The sequence below is a fragment of the Protopterus annectens genome, chromosome 14.part0 (genome assembly GCF_019279795.1).
Source record: "Protopterus annectens isolate FY-2018-M chromosome 14.part0, PAN1.0, whole genome shotgun sequence".
Taxonomy (NCBI): domain Eukaryota; kingdom Metazoa; phylum Chordata; order Ceratodontiformes; family Protopteridae; genus Protopterus; species Protopterus annectens.
In genome coordinates, this window is record NC_056748.1 from 1,093,331,653 (window position 1) to 1,093,349,693 (window position 18,041).

Genomic DNA, 18,041 nt, shown 5'->3' on the forward strand with positions numbered 1-18,041 from the left:
CCCTCAGGGGTCCACTCTCTATACAGTAACCCTTTGTCCCAGTATACAGTTTCCCCCTTCTCTTGATCATCAGGTGCATCAATAGCTACCTCTCTCAGACCTTGCAATGTAGGGTCTGAGAGCTGAGCCTGTCTCAACTCTCTCTTTCTAACCCTTCCCAGCTCCCCTTCCACAGGAAGTCTGGCATCCTCTGACAGTGGTGCCTCACTGTCAGCCTAGGTACTACTACTCACCTCTATCTTTGCAGTCAATCTGTCCAAGGGAACATCAGTACTCACAATCAGCTGTGGCTCACCTCCAATCTCACTGCTACAGAATAGCTCCCTCCCCGAAGTAACCACCATACCAATCCTGGCTGCAAGTGTGCGGTCTGACTGGGTCTCCCACAGGCTACCAGACCCACATGCTTGTCTCAAAGCCTGTCTGAGTGTAACTCCATTAACACATGGCACTGCCTCATCAAAATCCTTCCCTATCAGGACATCTGCAGGATGGTAGTTCTGTACCCCTGTTGTCTTAAGACAATCTACTGTTGACATTTTGTCCTTCCCACTTACTGTCTCTCTCACCTATTGTACCCCACCTTGCATCCGTGGACATCTATATGCCACATGTTCCCACTGGTTGCATTCAAAGCATTTAATCCTAGGTCCTGGATGTGTACCTGGACTAGTGGCTTCCCCTGCTACTGGCAGATTCTGTTGGGGCTGTCTGGACTGCCCACTATGGGTTTTTTTAGACCCATGAGCAGCACTGGGTGTCCCTTTCCTGTGTAATGATGCCCTGCTTACTAGGTATAGGTCTCCCTTCTTCCCCACCTCATCTGAAGTAGCACATTGTCTATCAGCTAACCAGATCCTCATGTCCTCAGGCAAAGTGCTAAGGCCTTGTTCCTGCACCAAAAGGTCTGCCAGCCCTTCAAAAGTGGTGACCTGACATCCACTCAGTCACCTATGAAAATAAGTGCTCAGTTCAGCAACATATTCACACACATTTTCATCTGCCTTGCATCTATTGTCATGAAACTTTTTCCTATAAGTTTCAGGTGTTGCTTAAAAAATTCTAACAGACAATTCTTAACAGCAGTATAATCAAAAAATTCACAACCAGATAATTTGGAAAGTACATTTACAGCTTTATCATGGAGTAAGGAGGTCAGAAACCGTACCCAGAGCCTTTGGTCAACATCATACTGTTTACATACCCTCTCAAAGATATTAATGAAACTATCAAAATTATCCCCCTATGTAAACTGCGGAAGAAATTTACTGATCTCTTGTACTTCTGGGGTCCAGTTACTCCCTTCCCCATTACCTCCATGACTCTGCTGATGAGTCAGCATCTCCTTTTTGTGCTGCCTCTTCCTGCCCTTCTCCTAAACTTCCAGGTGTAGCAGTTTCTCATTCTCGGAAAAAACGAACCAGCAACCTGAGATGTCTACAAATTCCACGGATACTTTATTCACAGTCCTCACTTTAAGTGCGATAGTTAACATACACTTTTCGTTGCGAAAATATCGCTAACTTCTTCAGAAGAAAAACAAACAAGTGTAGTTCATACAAGCTACTTATATAGTGGCAATCAATTAAAACATAAATTGTCAATCAATCAATTCATTAACAAATAGTTAAATTAATCCACCTCCCACAGTTATAGAACAAAATATTAAAACAAACCAAGAACATATGTAATTTACATTCTTTCTGAAAGAATCCATTAAAACAAGAAATGTGTTTGTATATTTAATAGCAGAAACAAAAAATGTACCGTAGTATTAAATCAGAACACACAACCTGACTTGGTAAAATATGTTATTAATCAATAATCTGGTAATAGCAATATATTTAATTTAATCTAGCTTAAGTCCTATTGCCTCTACTTCTATACAGGAACGACACCGACACTTTATATCTAAATGTTGTATTACTAATTCATGTATTAATTTTAAAACCTAAAAATAACCTAAAATTGGGGGTCTTCTTTAAAAATATAAAACCTAACACCATCACTCGAGAATATGTATATGTGTATTCATTCATTCAATTTATTACTCATAAGTTAAATCTAAGTGTAAAAGTGTACTAGTAATAAATATAAACTTATAATAAATATTAATTAATTCGTTAATATTCAATATTTAAGAACCTAATAAGAATAATGTTTTAAATTAGATTTTAAATTACAAATTTTAAAATACTATTTAAATGTAATAGTATATAATGTAATAAACAAGTCCTTAACAATACAACTATAAATATATAATTATAAATATATATAAATACATAAATATATAAAAAATAAATATCAATATAAATATATAAGTATAAATATATAAATATAAATATAAACATAAAAAAATAAATAAAAAATAAATAATAAATATCTACAAAAGGCTTATTACCACCATTATTTATTTTTTTATGTTTATATTTATATTTATATATTTATACTTATATATTTATATTTATATTTATTTTTTATATATTTATGTATTTTTAGGTTTGGATTCTTTCAGAAAGAATGTAAATTACATATGTTCTTGGTTTGTTTTAATATTTTGTTCTATAACTGTGGGAGGTAGATTAATTTAACTATTTGTTAATGAATTGATTGATTGACAATTTACGTTTTAATTGATTGCCACTATATAAGTAGCTTGTATGAACTACACTTGTTTGTTTTTCTTCCGAAGAAGTTAGCGATATTTTCGCAACGAAAAGTGTATGTTAACTATCGCACTTAAAGTGAGGACTGTGAATAAAGTATCCGTGGAATTTGTAGACATCTTGGGTTGCTGGTTCGTTTTTTCCTAGCTTGTTTTTTCTGCATTTTCATTCAGAGTTTCTCATTCTCCTCAGCCTGTAGACATCTCAGTCTCTTTGCTGCTTCTATTTACAAATTCCTGGCCTCCAACTCTACTCTCTTTGGCTCCAGATGGATTTATAAGTCCTCTGCAGAAAGGTTGAGCTGTCCATTCTTTGAATGTTGTACATCTCCATGGCCAGTCTGATCATCCTCCTTATTGTTGTTTTCTGATGCAGCTGTGACTAAAACTGCAATAATGTCTGCCTTAGTTAGGTTTCCATGCACTAGTCCCTTAGCCTGGCACATCTCAGCAAACTGGCTCCTTGTCAGCTTGCCATACTCCTCTGCTGATATGCTTGCCTGATCTCTGTGACTAATTAAGCTAACAAAATAAATAAATCAATTGTGATCTGAACTCTGAATATTCACTGTATGGCTGATTTAGAGAACAAAAACACCCTCCTTGATCACTGTACACAAGCTACAGGAATTAACTATCCACACCACTACAAGCCAATTAGTATGTGATGTGGCTAAACCACCACTATCAAACAATTAATATGTAATGCCCGTGCACTGGCCCAGTAATCAAGGAGCCTCAATCCTCACCACTAACACCAGTGAGGGGTGTACACATTAGGAAGGATAACAAGTACACACACAGTAAAGTACAATTTCCCTTAAGAGCACACAGAGATCACAGTCAGTGTGGGGCTGGTTTTTCCCTTTCTCTCCAGATCCTCAATAAGACTCCCCACTGGCACAGCTATAGGGTACAGGTCTCAGCCTGTTGGTCAAGCTAAAACCTCCAGCACCTACTTTGTCCAACCAGTGCTTCGTCTCTCTGCCCAAGTAGCTCACATACACACACACACACACACACACACACACACACACACACACACACACACACACACACACACACACACACACACACACACACACACACACACGCACACACACATATGCACACGCTTTGAGATATGAGTTATATACAAACACACAGACACTCCTGGGGAAGGCTGGCACAGGTTCTCCAGCTATGTCCCCTTCACCTAGGCTATTAGGTAGAAATCACTGCCACCAGCCACTAATATTAACTACTTATAAGGCCCTTACCAAAGGATGTCCAATTTTACTGAGCAATATTATTATTATCCGATTAGTAAGTATGACAAACAGCAAGGCTTATTGGCGTGGCTTGGACAGTATCACTATATACATGCAATGTACTCTAGAGCTTAAATTATCTCTACACAAAACAGCCACTGTTGAAAGGTTTAAAATATTTAATAATAAATAATAAAAACCCAAGGCAAATCTCCTCAATTCAGCACAGTGCTAGTCAAGACTTCAGAAATCACAGGAAAATCCTTAAAATAACGCTGTAGAATAGTCTGATATAAATATAGAAAACAGCTAGACCAAACTTACTATTTTCTATCTATTTCTAAGAGAAGTCACTGTTCTAAATAAATATCCTACTTACAAGGGAAAGAGCTGGTGAGTTGATGTGTTCAGGTTCAGATAAAATCCAAAATGCTCTAATTCTCTCTCTCTGAGAATGTTTTAAATTGATAATACACCACTGTTGACTCATTTTAGATTACATCATTCTGGACATTTATCTCGTTTAATTTCCCAGGTTAACAGAAAAGAAAGAGCTTAAGAGTTCTTTGATCTTGTACCTGGTCAGGAAGCCACAGCAATAAAAGGGATTGTACATGTAAAATCTAGCAATTAACTCTGGCCTCAAAACAATAGAAACAATTTGCTGGTCCAGACATCACGGCTTCGAGTTTGAGATCAAACAGTCATAAAATGCTTTACTTTATCAGCTTTCTTCCAACAGGGTGCACTGTGGTTACATTTTTAAAGTCCAGAAGATATAACACAGTTTTTCTTACATTTGTAAAACAGCCTGTGGATTATATTAATATTTACAATGACAGAATTATCTACAAAATTCTATCTAGATGGGCTAGCAGCCTTTCAGTTTTTCATAGCTTGCCAGGAGCAAAATAGACAATTTGAGACAAGCCTTGGAATGCCTTAATGTATGGAAGTATGGCTCTGTTTTTATTCATGTTAGTACAAATTATGTCACCCGCAAGGATTCTCTGACTGTTAGTAGGGAGCAGACAGCCCTCTTAGATAGTATTGCTTGTACTGGTGTTAGGACATATTTTTCACAAATCAACTATAGAAAGGATAGTCAGGTCACTGTGAATGAAAAGATTTTTGGGGTAAATACCTACATGGAGAAAATGTCCTGTTTTAAAAAATGGAAATGCGTAGAGCATTCAAGCCTTGCTTTGAGCACATGTGTTCAGACATAATGGTGTGCATTTTTCTAGATCATTGAAGAAAATTTTTGCAGCAGATATTTTGCAATATTTGACAAATACTAGGCAGAATTTTTGCCATGTCAAAAGTTTAACAGCCCACAGATAGCAATATTTGATGCCACTGTGATGGATGTTAATGCTAGCAACATTAATAATAAAGTTTTTTTTTTATTGTAAAATGTGCTACATTCCCACAAGATTGATGTTGTTATTGTTTGTGAAACATGGTTAAAGAACAATGACTGGAAACCAGTTCTGTCAGGGTATAAATGTTTTATTGTAACAGACATTCTAATAAAAAAATAAGTGGAGGTGTTATGATTGGGATTAAAGATAGCTATGAGACCTGTGATTATTACATGTTCAATGATAACACCAACACTATAGACTGTGTAAATGTGACAATAAAGACAACCCTGGAACATATAACAATTGTTGGTGTGTATAGACCACCAAAGTCAAGTACAGATGACCTAGAGGAATTCATACATTTCTTGCATGAAACACAGGAGAGAAGAATAATATTAGCTGGTGACTTATATTTACCAGAAACAGACTGGAATAATATTTATTCTACAGTTAGTAAGGAGGTTATTCACAATGTATATTCAGGAACAACAACTGCTTTAGATTGTAAAAAAAAATCTACAAGGGGAAGGAACATACTAGACATTATTCGTGTTCCCAAAGAAATTACTGTAACTTAAAGTCACGTTTTACCACCATTAATGTGCAGTGATAATGGAGTTATAAAGGTTAATTTGTTGCTAGATAATACTGCCAAACTGAAATTTTATTTATTTATTTAAGTTTGATGAGCGGGGAAGACCACTGGGCCAAGAAGAGCCCATTTTCAGTGAAGGCCTGGGGAGAAAAGCTCCGCAATAATTGGAAGTTACATTTCACATATTACAAAAGGACATAGTTCATACAGCTAATTAAATATTTACAGATAAGCTCCGTGATATCTGCAATTGGCTTGTCACAATGTTAAAAAAATGAAAAGACATAATTCAATACAGAAATTTCAACATTAACATAAAGGGAATATTTTTGTTATAAACTCAATTGTAGGTTTAACATTTCAAAATATATAGCTACTAGCCATTAGTAGGTTAGGAAAATATTATGCATGGAGAGGGCAATAGTATATTTGAGAATGGAGAATATAGTACAAAAGATATTAGAGAGAAAGTTAGTTTTTAGTAGAGGAGGGATTGTTTTGCATGGGATCAAGTAATAGTAGAGGTAGTTAGATGAGTTAGTGCAAGGTGGAATAAGGGGGATTTAAGTTGGAGTGGAACATGCACAATCCCATTTGGAAGAAAGATGAGAGAGTAGCTGAGATTTAAAATTTGCATGGTTAGATAGGTGTGTGGGGAGAGAGTTCCACTGTTTAGCTTAGATGAGCTTGTGGGCAATGGTTAGTTGTAGGTAACTGAGGTAGTTGGGTATTTTAAGCCAGTTTAGGGTGAGGAGGGATGGCAGTGGTGGCATGAGTTTTTTGATCTGGTTGTAGATTTGGAGATCTTGTGGTAGCAGGATTCAAGTTTGGACCGAAGGCCAAGATGGAGATTGGTGAACAGGGGGGACCATACATATTGGAAGGGAGTAGGAAGGTGGATGCAAGAGTTTGATGGACAGAGGGGCTTAAGAAGTGGTTGTGCCTGTAGAGGAGACCTAACTTTAGTGGATTTTCTTGATTGTGGAGTGGATGTAGGTGTCAGATTTTACTTCTTCATCAATAATGATGCCAAGAAGCTTGGTGTTGGGAACACTTTTAAGGAGGGTGTTGTTTTGGCTCTGTATGGTGAATGTGGATTTGTCAATGGAGTTTTTGGTAGGGGAAAAAACATTAGTTTGGTTTTATTTGCATTTAGTGCCAGATGGTTAGACTGCATCCAGGTTTCTGTTTTGAAGAAGACTAGTTGAGATTTTGCTAGGAGCTCGGAGGAGGAGAAGGCTGAGCAGATGATTGCTGAGTCATCTGCATATTGGATGATAGATGAGTTTGGGATGGATTGGTGAAAGTTGTTAATGAATAGGTTGAAGAGAAGAGGGCCAAGAACAGAACCTTATGGGACACTTGTGGGTGTGGGAAGGAAGGGTGAGGTTGAAGTTTTCCATTGGACAGCTTGTTGGCAGTTGGACAAGTAGCTGTAAAACCAGGTGATGGCGGTTGGAGAGAGGTGTAGGGTGGAGACTTGGGATATAAGTAGGCTGTGTGAGATGGTGTCAAAGGCCTTTGACAGATCTAGGAATAGTGTGGATACAAACTTGCCTGAGTTGTGTTTAAGGTTTATGGTTTCAAGAAAGGAAAGCAGGGCAGTCATGGTGCTGTGACCAGGGCAGATGCCATGTTGGGTAGGAGAAAGGAGATTTTTTAGTGTTAGGTGTGCCATGAGTTGTGCTTGTATTGTTTTCTCTAATATTTTAGAAAGAGGGGAAAGGATGCATTGTGACAGGGTTTAAGTCTGAGGAGAAGTCTTTTTATAGTGCTTGTGGGGATGTGCTTGAGGAAGAAGGATGTGAAGGAAGGTTAATGATTGGGGTGGTGTTTGGGGCAGGAGGGGGTGCTGGTGGAGGAGGGGTGGTGGGAAAGAGGCAGCTGATAGTTTAGCTATGCAGTCTATGAAGAATGAGTTGAACTGGCTGGCTATTTCAAGGTTGGAGAGGTTGGGATCTGGGCAGGGTTTTCTTTATTGCCAGGATGCAGCATAGATGAGATGGAGTCCAAGAATTTTTTGGGATCTGTTGAGTGCAAGGACTGAAGTTTGGAGTAATGAGCTTTGCGGTCTTAAATTATTATTTTTTTGCGAAGTTTCATAGTTGCTTATACTCTAGGAGGATATTATGTCTTTTATATTTTTGACATTGTTTCCATTTTTTGTCCCTTTGGTGCAAGGCTAGTTTAGTATCTTTTGATAACCATGGGCAGGGATTGGTTTTCATGCATTTGGTTTGGGGGGGGGGGGCTTGCTGATTGAGAAGGGTTAGGAATGAGTGGTTAAAGTAGGAAATGGCATCATCTAGAGGAAGGGTTTTTAGAGGGCACCAGTCAGTATGCTTTAAGCATTCTGAAAAAGTTAGAGGGTTGAAAAAGGAGAGGTTGCGGGTTTGGATGTAGTGGTATTGTTTATGCAGTGGAGATGGGAGATGGTCGGCAAAGGCTGGTAGGTGATCACTGAGAGGATCAGGAAATATTGGCAAAGGTTGGTATTTTATTGGAGTAGGGAGTTATGGTATGGGAGGTGGGGTAGATTATTGCTACTCCACCTCCTGTTTTGTGGACTCTGTCATTTTGAATGATTTGGAAACCTGGTAGTAGGATTTCGCTATGTTTTATATAGGTTTTCAGCCGGGTTTCAGAAGCGCCGGTAATGTTGGGGTGGTTATGGGAGAGCCAAGCATGGAGCTTAGGGATTTTGTTTTTTAGGCGTTGTGCATTAAGTGTTATAAGTTGAATGGACTTTGAGTTTGTGGGTTGAGTGGAGAGTTTGGTGAGATTGATGTTTGAGATGGGTTCGGAGTGGGGGTGGATGACGCCGGCTATTGAGAGAGAGATGTGGTGGAGTGAGACAATGTGTTGGGCAAGGGTATCTTGGTTTGTGTGAAAGTAGTGATTTTCTGGTACCACATTTAAGAGGGGAGTAAGGGGGTTTGGGTTGGGAACAGTTTTGGTTTGAAGCACTAGATTGGGTTAGAGGTAAAGAGTTCATGTGAGATGGATGAGTAGGATGGGAAGTAAGGTTGATGGTACGATATAGTAGAGTGTATGTGAGAGTTATGGCAAGGGATGGGAAAAAGTGTGAGATAGGTAAGAGAAGAGAGAGAGATTAGTAGGGCAGATGAGGTTATAGGAAGAGATGTTATATAGAGCATTGTAGGTGGGGTGGATGTTTGGGGTGATGTAGATCTACAGGTGGATGGGGTTTGGCTTAGGTGTGTTGTGATTGGAAAGGTGGAGGTGTTGGGTGGGGAGGAGTCAGGGGATGTATAAAAGGGCAGGTAGTGGGGGTGGGTGAGATTTGGGGCAGGGTAGGGGAGCGGAGTAAGCCCAAAGGGCGAACGGAGTGGGTTACATCTTCTGGGAGGAGCAGCAGTCGCCAAACAGAAAACAATCAGTGAGAAGGTTAGCAACTACAGAAATAGGGCAGCCTATCATTTTGGCTTGAATGTTACCTTTCTGTTTGTTCTTATTTCTGCACCAATGGGGAGCTGCAGTTCACTGAGAAGTAGGAAAATAATGTAGTTATGCCAGGGGTTTTAGAAAGGGACGTGCAGTAAGTGCACACTACTGAGGGATGTCCATGGAACATTCAGAAACAGAGAGTAGTCAAGCAGAGGTTTTTAGTATTTAAAGATGGAGCCACAGCTCAGGGAACGAATAAGTAAACTCTCAAGAGGAAGAGGGAGGGAAAAGACAGGATTGACAGGGCTGGGAAGGTTACAATAAGATTATGTTAGGAGACTGAAAGAAGGGGGGGGCTAAGAGCCAGGGCTTGGAGAAAGGTGTAAGAAAACAGGTTTGACAGGGCTAGGAAACTTACACTAGAATTATGTTAGAACAAGAAAAGGGGAGTGGCTATGGACCAGGACTTGGAGAAAGCTGTGAGAAGAGAAAAACAATCAACCAGCCTCCCCCGGTCAGTACCTAAAGGTGTCTGTTTATCTGTGTGAATTCAAAAGCAGATTTAGTAGAGCATCAGTGAAGTAGAATATAAAATAAATGTAAAGCTTTGGGAAACGGTATATATTTGTTACAATAAATGGGAGAATAAAATATAAGATTATTAAAGAAATGTGTTATACAAGATAAATAAAATATAAGAATATAAAATAAATGCAAAGTTTTGGAAAATGTATATATTTGTTACAGTAAATGGGAGGAAACTAAGCCAATGCACAGAAGGTTAATTAAAGATTATATGGAAGGAGAACAGTCACTATGTAAAACTAACTGGAGTGAGGTGTTCAGTGGAAAAACTGCAGATGAAACATGGAAAGTTTTCAGTGAGAAACTGAGTGCAAAAAAATCAAAAAAATGTTTAACATAAGGATCTAGGCATACAACATCAGGCGGATATATTTCCATTAGAACAAGATATCTGATTAAGGTGAGAGACAAAAAATATAAGAAATGGAAGAGAGGTCTTACTACACCTGTGAAAAACTGAAATAAACAAGCTGGACAAACAGATTAAGTACAGTGTGAGACAAGATCAAGAAAAATTTGAAGAAAATGTATATAAAGATATTGAGCATAATAGGAAACCTTTTTATAGATACATAAGAAATGGAAGGAGTAAAGACACACAAATTGATAAACTGTGCAGATTCTAAAATTTATTCTCAGAATATATATATATATATATATATATATATATATATATATATATATATATATATATATATATATATATATATATATACACATGCTCGACTAGCATATGTCCGAATCACAAAACATTGAACACACATACACGAAAGTGCTTAACATCCAAAAGCATTTCCGTGTATGTGTAGTTCAAAAAAAAATCTACATTTCTGCAGGGGGGGCTTCACCCCCCTGCAACCCCCCACACCCCCTCTACTTTATTATTCTCACTCTGAGATCGCACTACAGTGGAGAAAAGGGAATTTTCCCTTACCCGCACAGTAGTCCAATCTACAAAACAGGCACACAAACACAGAAGCGCTTGTCGATGTTAAGTGCTTTCGTGTGTGTGTGTTCGATGTTTTGTGATTCGGACATATGCTAGTCGAGCATGTGTCCGGATCCCATAGATATATATATATATATATACAAAATCTTATGCAAAACAGTTTGGCTCCACAAAAGGGGTGGTAAGTTGTCCTAGTGATATCCAGGTAACCCCAGATACTGGAATCAAATTAGATTATATTGAAAATTAACTGTACAAACTGGATCCAAACAAAGCACAGGGAGGAGACGGAATTAGTAACTCTGACCTGAGAACACTTCAGCAAGAACTTATAGTACCATTATATCTATTATTCACTAGGTCATATAAATATGGGGAGATTCCTCAAGATTGGAGACATGCACTTATTAAACCTGTTTTTTAGGGAAAGGGGAGTAGTACGAACCCAAAGTCATATAGACCCTTAAGTCTACTTTCATGTTGTGGAAAAATAATGGAGAAGGTAATATTGGATAAGTTATTGTCAGAACTGTATAGGTTTGGACTTGAAACCATATATCAGCATGCATATGTTGAAAAGAGATCTATTACCACCTGTAACATGATGTTCTATAACAATATAATAGCTATGAATGAAAAATTGAGCTGTGATGCAATTTATATAGATTTAAGTTCAGCATTTGACATTGACATACACATAACACTGATAAATAAATTAGTACAACTAGGAATTGATGTACTCTTGATAAGATGGATATTTGCATGACTTGCAAATAGGTCATGCAAGTACATACAGCAACTGGACAGGCAAAATCCTTGGTTACAGTCAGGGTGTCCCACAGGACTCTGTCCTAGGCCCTTAATTGTTTAGATTGTATCTTTCAGAACTAACTTTTTCATCTGATGTGTTCTACAGTCTATGTGCAGATGACCTGAAATTGGCTAAACTGATTACATGTGTTACAGATAAGGCATGTCTGCAAAATAACTTGACTAAATTGACATTTGGGTACAGGAGAATAATGTGCTGATAAATACATCAAAAACTAAGCATATAAGATTTGGTAGGCATAAACTGAAAGGTTAATATTTAATACTGCACACAGTGATTGAAAATGTAGACTCATTTAAGGACCTGGGTATATTGGTAGATTCAGCTATGAGTTATTCTAATCATATCAACCAATTGCTTAATGATAATTATAGAACTATACTTTGTATAAAATTATTTATAAAGTTTAGGAAATCAAAAATAATTAAATCATTGTTAGTTACATTAGACCCAAACTTGAGTATGGAATCGGAATATGGAAAACCTATAAGAAAACAAGCATGAGTAAACTGGGAAGAGTACAACGGAAGTATACAAAGGGCATCCCTGGATGTGAACATTTAAGTTATTATGAAATACTAAAATATCTGAACTTGTACAGTGTCTCTTACTCTAAGAGGAGATCTTATTCAGGCATATAGGGCATTTAGTGACAACTACCTCTGGGAATGTTTGGTGTTAACAACAAGTACCAGAGAATCATCAGATAACCTATACAATAGATTCTATAGGACTGAGAAGTGCACTAATTGGTTCTCTGACAGAGTCGATGATGCATGGAACAGACTAACAAATTACATTAAAGCAAGTACTAATTTAGAGATTTTTTAGAACAGCCTGGATACTTATTATGGGAACAAGCGTTTTGGTATTTTGGCAAGCTAGAAGGGTATTAATGCCCGTACTAGAAATATTTGTATGTATGTATGTATGTATGCAGATATAATCATGGCTACAGAAACATGGCTAAAAAAAGACATAAAAGCCAATGACATTACCCCACCTGGTTTCAATATTATTATTAGGCGTGACAGGAAAAATAAGTGGGCAGATGACATAGCCACAAGAATTCCTTGAATACAACCACATATGCACAGGAGGTGCTACAATTTAACAATGCACAACTCCTTGTATCACATCTGAAATTAATAATAGAAAAACAATTTGTTTAGCAGCCATATATATATCCCACCAGGTAAAAATATTATCACTGTGGAAAATATCTTAAACTGGATATTGCACCATATACAACATGGAACAATAATACTGGGATACCAAAATACAGACTGGCAGATTATCAGTAACAACAACCCATCTGATTCCATAAACCTGTATGGCTTTACATAGTTAATTACATCAGTTATTAGAGCATAGTACTGAGAGAGTTGTATGGGTGCGGATTTGCCATCGTTGGATTTATAAGGACAGGGACTAACTGCAGTAATAGGTAAGTGCGAGTGAGTGAGTGTATGCATGAAAGTAAAGTGTGTGTGTGCAATGAAAGTAGAAAGTGTGTTGGATTGTGTATTGTGTGTCTGTGTAGCCATCATTGGTTGGTTTGGTTAGCATTAGTTAGGCCATAATAATTGTATGTGACCCTTTTGCCTTCACCCCACAATGTTTCTAAAACATTTTTTCAAACAGAAAAAAAAAAAATTGAACATTCACATGCTTGCCTGTCCACTCTGCTGTTGTGTTTCTACTGAATCAGAAGAATCAAGTTTTTTTTAATTTATTTTTGAACTATTTTGAACATTTTTGCTATATGAGAAAAGATACTGTGAGTGATGAAAGATTATGGAATTTGAGTTAGCCTATTAAAACACAAAAGCATGCAAAGTTTGCAAAAAATGTAGAAAGAAAGGCAGGGCTCCCCTCCAATGAAGTGCTGCACACATCATAAACACTTCTACACCCACTGTCCCAACAAGTTTCAGCATATATATATATGTGTGTGCTGAATAAGGATGCAGAAAAAATGTGTGTGTGTGTGTGTGTCTGTGTGTGTATGTTTGTGTTGTGAAGTAACATTTTAATCCACCCTACTAAAATTATCGGATAGTGGACATAACACAGCCCTTAAAAAAAAAAAACAAAGAAATGAAAAAAATCCCCATCCCCATTAAAAAACTCACTGCAGTGTCGTAAAGCTTATGTACAATGATCAGTCTACTCTACTAGGTATTGATGTGCTATGTTTACAAACCCACAAACCTAAAAAATAAAAAGGATAAATAGCAAAATGAAATAAGCTTGGTCAGTGTCAGAGGACTTGGGATATGTATGTGCATCTTATTTTTCCATGCAGAAAAAATAAAGATAATATACCATCCTATTTTCTTTTTTCCTACCATTTTTGCACACTGTTTGATTGTCAGATTGTACATCTTGTCTGTTTGTCTGTTTTTAGCAATTTAGTTTATTGTTTGAGTTGTTTGAGTAGATAAACGATGTAAAAGGGCAATTCTTGGCAAAATCTTCTTAGGTTTTCTACAAAATTTTACCTCCTAGGTTTTACTTTCATTTCCACTGCAAGAAAAGCAGTGCTGTTGAATTTTTATAGTTATATAGTACTTAAAAAAAAAAAAAGCATGGCAGAGGAGGCAAGAATGGTATGGGCTTTATGAAGAAAGATTAATGAGGATAGGAAAAAAGGAGAAAAATAAAATAAATTTGGGTTTAATTTATTAGAGTCTACAAAAGTACTGGTAGACAATCCACCTTAGGCTGGATTCTAAATAACAGACCCAAAAAAATTATGGCAGGTTGTAACCTTCCACACAGCCTAATTGTTCATCAATCTGCTTATGCTCTCAGAAGTTACAATATCCAGGATAAACACATAATTTACAGACAAGTTCATAACTCAAAAACCTTTGACAAACACACTTTTATCAAATCCTTAAGAGAATATAACTGAAAAACAGTAAACTCTATGCCCCTAGATGCAATAATATACACATAGATGATACCGCCTGGCAAATTCACAACTATGTATTACAGACCCAAAACTACATCTTAGTTTAGTGACTACTGACTGAGATGCTAGTACTTGTTCGCATGTTATAGAGCAAGCAACCAGACAGCAAAAGTCAAGAATCTGCAGTTTGTAATCAGGCATAAACTTCCTAACACTTGCCTGGTATGGACATGAATGTGTGGGTTCCCGGTATTCACAGACCGAGGGGGTAGGGAGTTTGAAAATGACATCCTTCCCTTATGGCACCTCTATTGGTGAATTACCTTTTGGGAAGGAGCTAAAGCTTCACCTGTAATGAGTAAATGGCATTTAGAGGATGCCAAGAGCAGATCATGCTACTCTGGGGGTAAGCCATGACAGCTGAGATCAGAGCTGTGTAAAAAACAATCTGTTTATCTAAAATAGGTATGACACTGTTTTCATGTGCTGCACTTTGTGTTCAGTTGGGGTTTGTAAACTTTGTGAACCTGCTACTAGCTTATATACCCATCAACTTGCTAGGTATATCTTAGCTTCTTTTTCTCAATTCTTTCTTATAGTATTTTAATTCAATGAGGAACAGAATGTTAAAATCAAGAAATATTTATAGCTCCCGTGCTATAGGTTAGTACTGGGATGTTATTGCCCTTCCAAGTATTGAATTGGCTTCTGGTGGTGGGGAGGGGGGGCAGGGAAGTTAAGCTTCCAAGGTGAGGATTCTAAAAGAAAAGAAAAGCTACCAAGTGCCCTCACAGATATCGTAAACACCATGGCTTATGACTACAAAATAGCACCTAATACAGACATGGTGAACTGAAGGTAGATCAAGAAGCTTCAGGAATTGTACATACTCTGCTTTAGTAGTAACCAATTCAGTGGCTTGCATCACTGTAGGTATTTGTTGATTAGAGAGCTGCCACTTGGTGGAATGCAACTGGAGCTTAGAGAATGGGTCAATATACCTACTTTAGTACTAACCAATTTGGTGGCTTGTGATGATGTAGGTATTTGCTGATTAGTGATACCACTTGGGGGAATGCAACTGGAGCTTAGAGAATGGGATAATAAATCTGCTTTAGTAATAACCAGTTCGGTGGCTTGCGTTTTTGTAGGTATTTCTTGATTAGAGAGGGAGAGAGAGAGACACCACTCAGTGGCTTGCATTGTTGCAGGTATGCAACTGGAGCTTAGAGAATGGGGCAGTATATATGCTTTAGTAGTAACAAGTTCAGTGGCTTGCATTGCTGTAGGTATTTGTTGATTAGAGAGACACACCTTTCACAGAATGCAACCAAAGCTTAGAGAATGGGGCAATATATTGGCGTGCACACAAAGGCATGGGTACCCCGTATTCACAGGCCGAGTTAATGTACTGAGGTGGAGCTTTTCTCCCCAGGCCTCCGCTGAAAATGGGTTCTGCCCAGTCAGACATTCCCAGTCAGCAAAGACAAAGAAATACATAAATAAATAAATATATACCAGACCTAGAGTGTGCAAAGAAGCAAATGCTTGCCTTTGCACATGCACTGCAAACTGCAAAGCTGACTAAGCAAACATAGTCAGTTGTGTGACTTCCATGGTGCAAGCAGTTTTGTTAATCCACCTCGACTCCCTAAAGGTGCTATAACATAACTATGGTTTGTTCAGGGCCAATAACTTTTTCTAGGTGCCTCTCCATCCACTCCATCACCTTGGCACCAGTGTTAATGCACTGCATTGCTACTTATCAGTGGGCTTTATGTGATACTCACAATGCTTGCTGACATGCATCTGATACTGTTTTCCTCTAGATAGCCACCCGTGCAGCCGCCTTGGCTTATAAATGGTCTGAGTCTAAGAGGGCTCCCATGTGGTACAGGAAAGAGACTAAAAATCTTTATCTCCTACATTGAGACTACAAGAATCACTTAACTGGAAAAACCCACAGTGCAAGATAGATGCCTGGTAATGACTTTCCAGTGTGACTAGTGATGCCACAAGTATCATCCGGTCTGGTAAGCAGTGCTGGCATCATTACAGCAACCTAAGCAGGTGACCTTATCCAATGAGAAGAGTTAGAGAGAGGAAGCCAGAGAATTATACTAATTAGTTGTGACTGGTGGTTTGTTGTTTATTTATTTTACATTTCTTACTGGAGGTGTCCATCTGGGCTGGGAGCCCATATTCAGCAGAGGCCAGAGGAAAAAAGCTCTACAGACAGCAATACGAAATATAAAAAAAATGAGTTATTTAGGTTGTTAAGTAACACATATATAACATAAAATGGATGGATAATGATAACATAGACAACATTTAGTAGTACACAGAGCAAATGCCATATATATGGTTACACATACTATGCAATAGCTATAAGTATCAAAATTAAGAGGCAACTGCAACTGTCTTAACCAGTCTGGGCCTGCAAGTATTACATTCCACAAGTGTAGACTTAATTGGCTGATTGTTTATTTTTTGGACAAATGCAAGCACGCCGAGGACTAGCCTACTCTGTTCGCCCTCGCTTCACTCAGCCTCAATCTACTCCCCTTCGCTTTGGTCAGGCTTAATTTGCTCCCCTACCTTACCCCCTCCCCTACCTTACCCCCATTTCCACCCCACATCAATTGCATTTATACATCACTAGCCACACCCCTCTCAACCCTCCACCAATCACAATTCTTCCTCAATCCACAAACCCACCTCCTACCTACAAGATCTAGTAACTAACCCCTTAACTATCCCCACCCTATCCTTCTATCCTCTACTAATTCCTACATCTTCCTATCATCACTGACTTACACTTCCAAAATGCTAACACATCTTACCATATCTACCCCTTTTTTTTATTCCTCATAACTAACCTCACCTCCTACCAAAAGGTATTTCCATGTCACTCTCACCATTTTAAAACTACCATGACCTACTCTCTCCAAACAACATCTAACAATTTCACCATTTCCCCATGTTTGACATTTCAATTGTAGAACACTACTACCATATAATACTATCTGATTTTAAACAAGCAACTATTTCCTTAAAGTATATTAACCTTATAATAAGATTGCTGAAAACAATACTTGACTTGACAAACTTAAACTAAGTGGAGATATACACCATAACCCTAGGCCAACTTCCCCGTTCACAAATCCAAATCAGCAAAGTAATTCCATCTTGCCCCACCACAAATCAGACTTATTTTTCTTAAATCTAAATATTAGAAGTATCTTAAACAATACCCACAAACTCCATGTTACCATAGCCCACTACACACCTGACACAATCCTACTAACCGTAACCTGGCTTAAAACCGTCATTAATAGTGATGAGGTTTCACCTCCAGGTTATAACATATGTAGGGTAGACAGGCATAACAAAAAAGGAGGGGGCATAGCCTTTCTCTACAAAAAGCATCTAAAAATGGAACATATTCAACCTACCTCTCCCTGACTTCA